Below are 12,755 nucleotides of genomic sequence, written 5' to 3'. Positions count from 1 at the left end.
TTGTCCTGGTATTCCAAAGGTCTTGGAAGTATGGTCAGAAAAATCTCATCAACTTTCCGTTGATCCATCAACCAGTGATAGTCAGGTTCCTGGGAAAAAGGGTAAAGTTAGGTTTCCTTGTAAGTTATGCAAAGGGAGTCATCAAACTCACATTTGCCCTCACATGGATGAAGCCTCAACATTGTTGGAAAACCTTTCTGTTCCACAGCAAGAATTTCCAACTGGTTACCGTAAACTTTCTCCCAACCTACCGTCAACTGACGGAGTGATTGATCTAAATTCAAGTACATTCGATCACACTCTTCCATTGGAGAGTGAAACTCATGTCACTCAGGTTGATGATCCATTAGTTGATCAAGTGGTCAATTCAATTTCACAAAGAGTCGATCCCACTTTCCCTTTAGAGAGTGAACTTCATACCACTCAGGTTCTTCTTGTTACATCAGATTCTTCTATGCCGGGGGGCATTTCACCTGTTTCTACAGAACCCCCTCCAAGCACTGAGGTCTTTTCCTTTGATTGGAATAGACTGACAGAACCTCGTCTTCCTTCCTCCATCCCTTTCCAAATCATTGTCAAGGCTGGAGGTAGGGACATACATCGTACTCAGGTAGATGAAGGTGCTTTTGTTAGTATTTTATCCTCAACTGTTTGGAAAGCTTTGGGTTCCCCTAAGCTTGCGCCTATTACGCAGAATCTGAAAGCTTTTAACAGAACCATTAGTGAACCTTTAGGGATCCTTCCTAAGTTTTCTATTACCTTGGAAGGTAAAACTGTCTGTATTGATCTTATGGTAGTTCGAGGTCCCTTGGATTTCAATTTACTCCTTGGACGAGACTATGTTTATGCAATGAAAGCTGTCGTATCGACACTCTTTCGCGTGATGTCTTTCCCTCACAATGGCAGTATTGTGACTGTGGATCAGCTTTCATTCCCTAGTCCTGTCTCAACTACCAATAATATGACACCCCTAAATGTTCCTTATTCTCAAGTGGTATCTACCCTGCCATGGGTTAATTATGTGGCAACTGGTCCCATGTTTTCAGTTACCAATGTAAGTGAGCCTCTCACTGTTTGCTCATCTTCCTTTGATTTAGATCCGGTAATTGACATGGAAAACTCTATGGGATTACTTGAACACGATGTTCTTATCCCTTTTGAGTCCCTTGACATGTGTTCCTTCCAGAGGAGTATTCTTCCTTCTGATGAAGACCTCTTGGAGGCCATGATCAAGGTGTGTCCATTGACATGTCTTTCTTCCAGTTGGAAGCCATGATCAGTGAGTATGAGGATAGTTTCTTCTAGTCTCAACCTCGTTAAAAAATGAAACTGGAAGTCATGAGCATAGTTCCTTGTCTTGTGTCAAGCTCATTAAAAAATGAAACAAGGAGTTATGAGGATAGTTTCTTCTAGTCTCAACCTCGTTAAAAAATGAAACTGGAAGTCATGAGCATAGTTCCTTGTCTTGTGTCAAGCTCATTAAAAAATGAAACAAGGAGTTACGAGGATAGTTTGTTCCTCTCTCAACCTCGTTAAAAAATGAAATTGGATGGTACGAGGACAGTTCCTTTTCCTGAGTCAACCTCGTTAAAAAATGAATCAGGTATGAGGATAGTTCTTTTCTTGTGTCAACCTCCTTAAAAATGAAACAACTCCCTTTTCAAGTTAAATATTGAAAGTAAACCTTCATTTCATCCAGCCGGTTGAATGCAATGAAGCCTGGGGGGCATGTACCTTGTTTTGCGTCATTATGCTGGGGGCATGTGGACTTATAACAAGCATAGTTTTTCATTTCAAGCTTGCGTAAACATGAAACTGAATCCGAGCATAGTTCTTTTCCTGTGTCAAGCTCGTTAAAAAATGAAACAAATCCTCCCCTAATTGAATCGAGAGTTTGACTAGATCTCGTAAATGTTAAAGTTGTATATTTAGGTTAGTTTTTTCAGTTTTAGGTCGAGTCTTTCAAATGATCTCGCACTTGAACCTTCATTTCATCCAGCTGGTTGAATGAAATGAAGCTGGGGGGCATGCGCTCTAGCAGTTACGCTTAGGGGGCATCAAGCATAGTTTTTCTCTGTTTCAAGCTTGTGAAAAAATGAAACTACTTTGAAGCATAGTTTTTCTCTGTTTCAAGCTTTTGTAAAAATGAAACCTATCTCGAGTCAATTTCAGTTATTTTCAAGACTCGTTAAACTCATGAAAATCTCGAGATTATTTTGCTATCTTTCATTCTCGTAAAACAAATGAAAATGCCGAGTCCTTTCCGTCTTTTCCTACTCGTAAATTAAATTGAAAGTCGGCCATATGAGTACATTTTTTATCATTTTTTCGAACTCGTTAAAACTTACGAAAAAGTGAAAACCACGAGTATATTTTTATCCCTTTTTCGAACTCGTTAAAACTTACGAAAAAGTGAACCATCAGAGTCATCTTTTAAGCCCTTTTCTGACTCCTAAAATATGAAAAGATTGCCGAGCGTTTCTTTTACACTCGTTAAAACAGTATTAAAAGACGGTCCCCTTATAGCTCATTTCTGACCGTAAAATCAGGAAACGATTGCCGGGTTTTTGTCGTTTCAAACTCGATACGGAAATAAAATGACGTGTCCTTGATCGCTTTTTACTTTTCAGGTCAGTGGCACTAATTATGAAAGTATTCCTTGGTCGCAAGATCAATCGGTTCCCCCAGGTATTATTTTATACTTTTTCGGGCTTGAGGGACACAAATCTACGAAAAAGTTCAACTTGGAGTCTTCTTAAGTTTTTCAGACTCTCTAAAATTGAAAAACGCCGAGTTTCTCCTATACTGGGCTCGTTAAACATTTCACAGTAAAGGACCTGTTCAATTACAAACAGGAACAAACCACTCCTTCCTAGGGTTCGATTCAAAACTAGGTTGGACTCATCCGAAGGATGAGCTTATAATCAAGCATATGTTATCCTCCTCAAGCTTGTTAAAAATAAAGAGGTACTTGCCAGAAATGGTGGGGGAAAAGAGAGAAGAATGAACCTGTTTGTTACCTTTTGTCTCAAAGGAAACTTTATTACCACTCTTGAACACGACACTTTTCATTCACCTGGGTTGGGAAATCTTTTACCTCACAGTTGATCAAACCACTTTGAAAGTCTTTAACCAGGTTCTGGGGATTAACTTTGAGCTATTCGTCACCAAGCCATCTGTCGTGTCGTTATGTGTTCAAGAGGTCTGCAAGCAAAACTTTCATCTGCAAAATACTTGTCATCCGTTTGACCATCCCTGAGTCAGTCCTTACAGCAACATTTCTTCAACTTGAATAATGATTTCGTGTTGCAAGCTTGCCTGCAACGAGTCACTTTCTATCGACATCAGCACTTTATCTAGAGAGATGACTTAGAAATCGTCAGTACCTTGAAGTCTGCATGCATCAATGGCAGGTTTCTCGCCTTTGACGTCAGTTTACATCATTGACTTTCGATCAAAGGATTCCGTGAAATGTTCGACATCAACTCATTCATTCACATCTCATGGATTGTACTGGGTACTTTGAGAACCATTGACATTACTGGTGGTCTCTCTCATGCTTGTTAACAGTTTACATCATCGGCTGGTAATCAAGTGGTTTCTACCATGTTCGACATCAACTCATTTATTCGCATGGCTAGAATCGTACCAATTCGAGAAGTAGAAATGAAGACCCTGGATCTAGTTTCTACCATCCAGGCTGCGAGGAGTTTTGTATTCATTATCTAAGTAGACTAATCACAAATAGATGGCTGTGTCCATACTGTGTCTACAAAAGTCTATGATTATGATGTATTGCAAGATCATTCCTGTATCAGAGTAGTTAGTCTGTTAGTTAAAGTTTTAAATCTGAGTATGGGAATGCCTACCTCAGTGATGATATAATCTTATACATGTATTTTGTGTTGAAAATTGCAGGTTCTGACCAGGCTCTCCACGAGATAATCCTTGAAATGATAAAGCGCTTCACCCTTCCTAGATAATACAAAACCCTAATCTATTTCAGGCTTCGCACTTTAGGGGGCAATCTGTTACACTAAAAAATGTCACCATGACCATTTACAGTTAAGATGACTCTATCAACAGTCATGCTACCCTCTTAGGCAAGTCTTATGCCTCTGCTTTCCATGTAAAACTCCAAAAAAGAGAGAAAGTCTTTCTAAATGTATTTATCTCTGGGGACGCAGGTTCTCTCAACCTTACCTGCGGGGACGCACCCAATGTTCACAAAAATTGCGTCTTTGGACGCTCTGTATGTAAAGGTGCAGGTGCGTCCCCCTGAAAAGGTTAAAATGCGCAAGTTTCATCTTTAAAAAGTCACTTGTGGTTATTTCTAGAGCATTCTAGAAGGTTGTTCGACGTGTATTGAGCGCCTCCAGATGGTTCATGCACTCCTACCAAAGAGGAACTTATCCCATCAATAAGGGAGCTATCCCATCCAAAGAGGGGATTATCCCATTGATGGTGGACCTGATTAACTTCCTCTTGAGCACTATAAGTACAGGCACTGGGCCAGAAGGAGGAGAGGTTGAAAGCTATACATTTCTAAGGGTAAATGCTGCAGGAATTAGGACTCCCATTTAGAAGCTTGTGAGGAGAGATTGCCATCTTTGCTTGTTCTATTTGGAAGTGGGTGAGCTTTGTCAAAGTAAAGGAAGACTCTTGTGGACCCTGGAAGGAGCTTGCACAACACCAAGGCTCAGGTTGTAATGGTTCCTTTTGATTACCTTTAATGCAAATTAGTCCATTCTTCTCAATAACTTGTTGTTTATGAGTTATTTCATGTACTCCTTGGTCTATATGTTGAATATGCTTTGTTTTATGTTATAATCAGGTGCTATTTAATGGTTTGACTGTTGGTGATTGCAGGTTTTGGAGAAAAGGAGGAGCTCATCCAGATCAACAAAGCTTGGACTTCTACAACAGCGTTTGGACAAAGGTAAGAACAAAACACTTGATTTCTCATATTATAATGCATGTTTAGAGAAGGATAGTTCTAGTTTGTCTTGTTTGTCACTAGAGAGTCTTAGGCTCCTAGGGAGGTTGGTTGTGTCCGCACAATCGACTCTTTCCGCCTGACAAGCGTATCCCTTAAGTGTGGCAGTAGTGAAGCCACAAACCATTCGCGATGTTTTCCATCTGTCAAATTCATGTTGGCTTCATGGATTGTACATTTCAAACTATGATCTAGTCCCCAGGGGGTCTCACCTATTTTCATCACAATCTCCTTGAATCCCACAATCGAATGTGCCTTAGATTTAGGCCTACTTAATTCTTTATTTTGTGCTATCTGGATGTCTTCCACTCCAGAATTCATGTTATCATTCAAGTACTTTATATACAAGGTTAGCGCGCGATCTTGCAGAGCACTAACCAATGTCGCCTTATTTATATGATTCTCTGTAACACCTTGAGCTTCCCATACAACCCTCACAACAAACCAGAATTGGTCTAGGTCCTCATTTCCCAAGCCTTTGAACAAAGGCAGCTTCACTGTATTTGCCATACTGAACTGTGGTGGAGGTGGAGGTGGTACGGGTGAAGTTGGAGGCGATGGTGGTGAGGTCAGAGGTGGTGTGGGTGGAGGTGGTATTCGCGAGAATCCTTGTCTTATTAATTGAATAGAACTTCACAGAGAAACCTTCAATATTTCTTCCTCATCACCTCACGGAGGTGAAATCAATGGACTATACTCCGGACCCTTTTTTCCTTCGTTCCTGTAAGTTTTTCCACTTTGCGTAGTCCCGAACATCAAGGTAGCTGCATAACCCGTTTTTCTCACAATAACATTTTAATCCAAGTACTCAAATATTTCATGTACTTACCCGCGGTCCTTTGAAAAAGCATCGCTCTACCTCACTGTAGCTAACTAAGGTGTCAACTGCAAATTCTGTCCCAAATCCTCCTATGATGCAATCGAGCCAATCATTGACAATGCGAGTGATCTTATCCTCCGATGCTTCCAATTTTTGTATTAGCTCCGAGGTCCACACAATAGGACCGTCAAGTTTCCACCTTCCTTGGCTATCTTCTAGCTTCGCGATCCACTTGTATAGCTCAATAGGGAAGGAGTAGAAAAAGTATCATGGATCTCTGTATACAGGTATCTGTCCAACCATTGTTCCTTTGTCAGTCGCGGGTTTCTATTCTCCTGCGCCACGAATTCATGGATCTTCCTATCCAACCAGTCTTCAATCTCCTTCTTAGATGGATTCCAATGATATGACATCTCACATCTCTTATGCAGATTCCGGTCCCAGTAAAGGAACCATTTGTTGGCTTGCGGGGGCCTCACCTAGGTTTAGCGTTAATTAGCCAAACAAATCCCTACACTACTAGCCCTTTCGGCATCAGCCCGCGGGATGCGGACCGAAGTCTCACTTGAAGCAGTATGGGGGGATGATGGAACCAAGTTTCTGCACCCTGAGATGGTTGTGATGTTATTTAATTCCCCCTATCCCTACCTTTGCGCAGGTTTCTTTGCTCTAGGGCCTGCGAGACGAGCCCTTTATTCCCACCTTCAATACCTCCACAAAAGGGTACGATAGACCTTCACGCAGCCCTAGCATACTGCTCAGGTACTTTTGTGCTTCTATGGTAGGCACTATACAAATTCCCCAATTAATCTAAGTGACTTGCTTATCTTATCAAACAATTATAGTTAACACCATGTAAGCAGATATTCATAATTGCGTTCAATTGTTCAATGTAATTGCGATCATTCACACATCATATAATCACAATAAAGGAAATTCATACATAAAATATCTAGATGCATCAATAAAACAAAGAAAAATAAATGCAAAATATCTCCCTTTATTAATATCTTCCAAATGTTTACATACTCTATTCACCTTGTGCACACAGCTGCAGGGGTCCGCGCACTCAGCTGCAGACTTCTACCCTAGGCCTTTGTGCACTCAGTTGCAGAGCCTCTACCTATGCTATAACCCAAGACTTAGACTTCTTACTTCAGAGCTATGACTCTCTTACCTTATTCATCATTCTATATCTCTAAAACTACTTAGAGCTTAGCTCTTTTTATACAATCCCATGGTCTGCGGACCATGGGTAGATCTCTTATAGCCGACTTTACTTTACAAAACTAAGGGCAGACTACCCTTTATGACACATAACACCTTCACGCTCCGTGACCACAAAATGTGGAGACTTTACCATTTTATTACAAAATTTAACTCAAACATGGGATTTTAGCCCCAAAACTGCCCTTGGGGGATCCCACTCCCAACAAATAGCTAGTACCTTATTAATTCACTGAATGATCACGAATTCAATATAATTTCTAAGTGAGGGATGGCACAATGATATTCTCTAGATAAGGAAAATATTTGTAATAAGGCCAATATGCTTGTGCCTTTCACTACATGCCATATTCATTGGGAATTTCTAAAATCCAAGAGGGTTATGATCTTACGAGATAGGGAACAAGAAAGTCGAAGGCACCTTAGGCTTATCCAAACCATGTTTTGGGGGCCTATCATGTTATGATTTAATCCAAGATCCAGAGTGATTAATAAATGGACCACCACCAGTGTGGAACACAGGGTATTTCATATTACAAGTAGGGTGTGAGATTCAATGCATAGGTCTGTAATGATTTTCCCTCTCTGGTGGATCGACTCCATGCTTAAGTGGGATCCTTTCATTACACACAAGTAATAATGAACAAAGTATTCATACTTTCTATTACATTTCACTATTATTGTGAGGGATATCCACACAAAGAAATGATCAGAATTTTTGGATTAAGTTGAATGGTATTGCTACATCTTCTCTTATGTGACAAAGCACTTGTATAGAAATATATTTTCAAAATTTTTTGAAGAGAATGTTTTACTAAAAATTTCATTATTTGTCTCACTTTTTTTGTATTAAAGATAGACTTGATTGACCTGGATATGCAAAGATCAACACTTTGGTAAAACTAAAGGTTTATGTGACAGTTTATTCTGTGTGGTAAAGGTTGAATTCAAGGGTTAAATGAATGTACGAATGAATACATGATGAGTGGAGGATTGGTGTTTGAAATTACTATTAATTCTTGTTGGAATGATGATAGTGAAAAAGTTTGTTATGAAACCAGCTCACAAAAAGATAGAAAAGATAAATCAACGCCTTAGAATTCAGCCTCTTCGAGGGGGCAACCTCCTTTACATTACACAAATGAATGATTCTTTGATGATTCAAATGAAAAAATATCCTTTCTATATATAGGAGTTTAAGGAGTCACAATATAACCCAGCCGACCTAACAATAATAATATAAAGGCACAAAAATAACAATAGAGGGATTCTATGGGGCACAGTAATAACAATATGGGGACAATAGGGGCACAACAATATTAATAAGGGATACAACTACAATAGTAATGGGGTAATCCTTGTATTATAGGTACCTAACAAAGTTGGCATTGATTGTATTAATCATTGAACATGGATTTCCCATATTATGATACTCTTGTAGCAGCTACAACCACCCTCCAAAATTTTCCTACGCTTTGATTTTGTAGCCTCCCTTCTAAACCACATCAGCTCATCTTACACTGATCCAGGTACTTATGCTTTGGCTAATATTTATTCTTTTCATCTTGGCTTGTGTTTTCTCACTTAGTTCATTTTATAACCCACAAGTCGATCTCTTGACTTGGTCCCTTGATAACGTTGGGCTTGCCTTAGAGAACTACGCAATTCTTGAGGGCAACTAGCCTTGCTCTTGGGAATTGCATAGTCCTGACTACTACTGAGCCTTGAGCTTAGGGAATGTGCAGTACTAAATGACAACCAGGCTTGAGCCAGGAAATTTCACAGACATGAGAGGCAGCCCAAAGCCAATGAGCCCAGAAATTGCACAAAATCCATTGTGCTTAGAAACAGCTCAGTGCATGAACCAAAGAGTTATCTGGTCCTTCCCAGAACTACAAAATGTTTCCGAGAAATGCATGCCAGTTTTTCCTAAAAAATAAAAAATAAAAAATAAATAAAAATAGAAAAATAAAAAACCATCCCTAAAAATAGGGATTTATTTTTAGCAACCCAAACAAGGCACTTGAGTTATTTTAGAAACTGCCACCAAGTGTCTCTTTTTCCTTGATTTTAGGCATGCACGTCATAAATCCTAACTTGACCAAATCTATTTAATTGACACTATTAGAGCTCATTTTCACACTCAATCTTGGAGCTTCATCATTCCCAAGGTGATCAAGGATCCTTGGGTGCGATCGTCGTTTCTTTTCTAGATGAGTTTTGCTTTTCTCATCTTTTGTCACTTTTTGTTGTTTAGCTTGTGAGAGCATTGTTTCACTTGTTTTTTTGAATGACTTTTGGTGTTTTAACTTTTTTTAGCTTGTAGAAGTTTTGTTTCAAGTTTTAGATTTCCTTTCCCAAGTGTTGCATGGAATACCCTGTTTTTGCACCAACAGTCGTTGTTGCGGCGACTCTCTTCACATGCTTCATTTTATTTCAGTTTAATTGATTCCTGCACTTGTTTCACATGCATGCATCAACACTTAGTCAGATTTGCACTCAAAATCACATCATCCTTTAGATATGTTTGATTTTCACACTCCCCTTGGGTAGATCTAGGTCCCCTTGCCCAGATCTCACACTTCATTTCATGCACTACGCAATGTGGGAGCTCAAGGCCTTTGCCTTGGCTTCTAGAATTGCATAGAGCCTATCTTGGGCTAGATCCAACTACACATTGGGCAATTCTAGGAGCTAGACTCCCAGATTGGCCACTGAGATTGTGCAATGCACACTCTCCTAGCCTTGGCCCATACTGAACTGCACATTGTGTAGTTCCAATCATCAAGCTTCCTGACAGACCACTAGGACTACGCAATGTGTAGTTCCCTCAATCAGCCAGTGACCTCTGTCAACTAGAATTGCGCAATCCTTCCCATCATGAGCCCCACTTGTTTCTTGATCTTGTCTTGAAATTTATTTGGTTTTTAAGTTGACATTTGTTTCCATGAGTGTCATTTTTGTCCCACAAGTACAATTTTTGTTGAGCATATCTCTAGCAGATACAATTAACATGGAATCCAAGAGAGTTGCATCAAAGGAAACCACTGAGAATAGTATTGGGGAAGCAGTTGAGCAGATATTAGTGAATTTTCTAGTTTATGTAGATACTCAAATGTTCATTGAGAAGGGTTCAACACTGACATAGCAGCAAATCAAAGATATTTTTGCAGATAAATTCAAGGAAGAATTAGAGGACTCGCAGGTTTATCTTAGTATCCATTGGTCAGGCTTATAAAAGGTTGTATGCAGGTACCCCGCCTTCCCATTTTTGGACATCATCAGCTAGATTGTCTCACACACAAATGAATGGACTATGACATTGAGCAATGCCAATGAAAGAGAGATTGCACCTTCAAGGTAGAAAACTTTCAGCAGATGTATCACTTACTTGAGCCGGTGAAGCGCATGGACTTACTTTTCTCTGCCACCCATAGCCATTTGAACACTAGAGACATTTTCAAGCAGTGGGTGAATGGGTCGTCGAAGTTTATACAGACACCTCCCCATATTTACAAGATAAAGTCTCTCAGGAAGGATTATCAATTCTTGATCATATTTTCCTACAAAATATATGGTCAATAGAAAACAGAAACCTTTCTTGAAGGGTGGTTAGTCTTACTGGACCAATTAGTGAGTGATGGGAAGTCATTCAACTGGCCAGATTTGTTGCCTCATAAATTGAAGTTCCATGTGGCTAACACTTGGAATCCACCAAATAATGAGCAACCAAGGATTTATATGTCTGCGTACTTGTTGGATGTAATCGATGCCCAGCAGTGATTCCCTGGCATGAGCTGAACATGGACAGAAAAATAGAATGTCATCAACATATATTGCAAGTTTCTTTCTGACTGCAACTATCAAGGAGTGATGGAAAGGTTAACTGACCATTTTATCATCCCATTGTACAAGCTTATCTTTGAGTAGGATCCAACTTGCATGTCCCGAGAAGCAATGGATGTGATAGTTAACATTGCAGATTGGTATGCCTCATCAGGTGGCACCTTCATCAGAGTGTTTGGTGGAGATAATCCTCTACATGTTCTACCAAGGTATGCCACTAACAAGTTGATCATGCAAGAAGTTTCATATCACCCCTCTACAAGGTTGTTAGTGAGACTACAGAGGAAGAAGAAAATACCATGGCCTACTCTTCCTTTGTGGACAAGATTATACAATATTAACAGCTTGAAGGATGTAGATGTCGAGGCTAAGGACATAGTGAAATCCAAATTTCGACAACAGAGACTTTATTCTGTATGATCCCTATGGTATTTTCAAGGACCTTTATGGGAGAGTGTACTTCTCATTGGTCCACAGGGCATGTCATTAGCTAGAGGATGACCCTTGGAGGTATTTTTACAATTCCTCCAAACTCCATGAGCCAGTTAGCATAGCAACATCTTGGAAGGTTGCTTTGTAGATAGCAGAAGCTCTGAAAGCAACAAGAACAACATCAAAAGGCAGCAATACAGTGCAAACAAGGGAAAGAGGAAGATTGTTGAGAACCCAGAGGCAAAGAAAAGTTTCAAGATGAAAGCAAATCCTGTCTTGGAGAAGGCAGCTTTGGAAGCAGAAGTAAAAAGGCATAAGTGGATAAAGAGAGAAGAGTGAAGGAAGAGAGAAAATAAAAGGCTACAGGAAGCAGAACTAAAGTTGTAGGAGATGGAGAAGAAGTTGAAGGAAGAATAGGAGCTAAGGAGAATAAAAAGATAAGAGAAGAAGAAGAAAAAAGAGGAACAAAGGAAAGGCACGATGACAGAGAAAACAATGCCCATACAGATTGATGAGTCAAAATATCTAGCAGTTGAGGAAGAGGGTGAACAAGTTTAGGATCGGGAGCTTGCTCACCAAATTGAGCAACTGATTGAAGTGACAGACATGGAATTGGAATAGGATCCATAAAATGAAGACACTAACCTTATGTCAAGAGCAAAAGAGATCATCTCCTAATCTCCACCACCTCTAGTTTCAGAACCAGTCCCAAGTGAAAAAGGAGATATTTTTCTCCTTGATGATGATCAGGTCATGGATGCGTACAATCTACAATTTGATGAGTTGTAGAAGAAGTTTTTACAGGCACATAGGAAGCAATTTTCGGATGATCATGCATGTCCTGCATTCATCAAGGAAAGGGTGATAGTTTCAGACACAAGGAAGCATCCAAGTTCCCTTGTCGAAGCCATCTTGGCCTATGCAGGAGCATCAAACTCAAATTCTAAGTACCTAATGGCCAAGGATGAGCAACTGGTAAAGAACCTGCAGGCTACCAGGAAAAAGGCAGAGCAACTCTTAGCATCAATGCAAAATGCAATTTATGTATTACAGGAAATGAGGATAGTGATACTTGTTGAAGTATCAACACTTGAGGGTACTAGGTGGAATATCTATGACAGATTTGTCTTCATGCATAAATTAGTTGTCTATGTGCATGGCCTACAGCAGCAGAGAAAATATTTTGTTCAAACTCTCAAGAACATACATGTTGCCATTACCCATGTACAAGAGTGGACAATGTAGTACAAAGGGGCCCCACTTGACTTAGTTAAGAAGATAAAGCCATAGGCAGAGCTAGAGAAAGAAAAGGTTTGAATGTTGATCTAGAACTATGAGAAACTCACCCCATTCATCAGTAGCATACAGGCCTCATATGTATGGTTGTACAATAGTTTGGATGTCATGGTGAGAAAGCATAGGATCCCATCAATT

The sequence above is a fragment of the Pinus tabuliformis genome, chromosome 5_2 (assembly GCF_031772625.1).
Source record: "Pinus tabuliformis cultivar Carrire ecotype Pingquan chromosome 5_2, CPIR1, whole genome shotgun sequence".
Lineage (NCBI taxonomy): Eukaryota > Viridiplantae > Streptophyta > Pinopsida > Pinales > Pinaceae > Pinus > Pinus tabuliformis.
The sequence above is the reverse complement of the archived record's forward strand: the minus strand, read 5'-3'. Positions refer to the sequence as shown.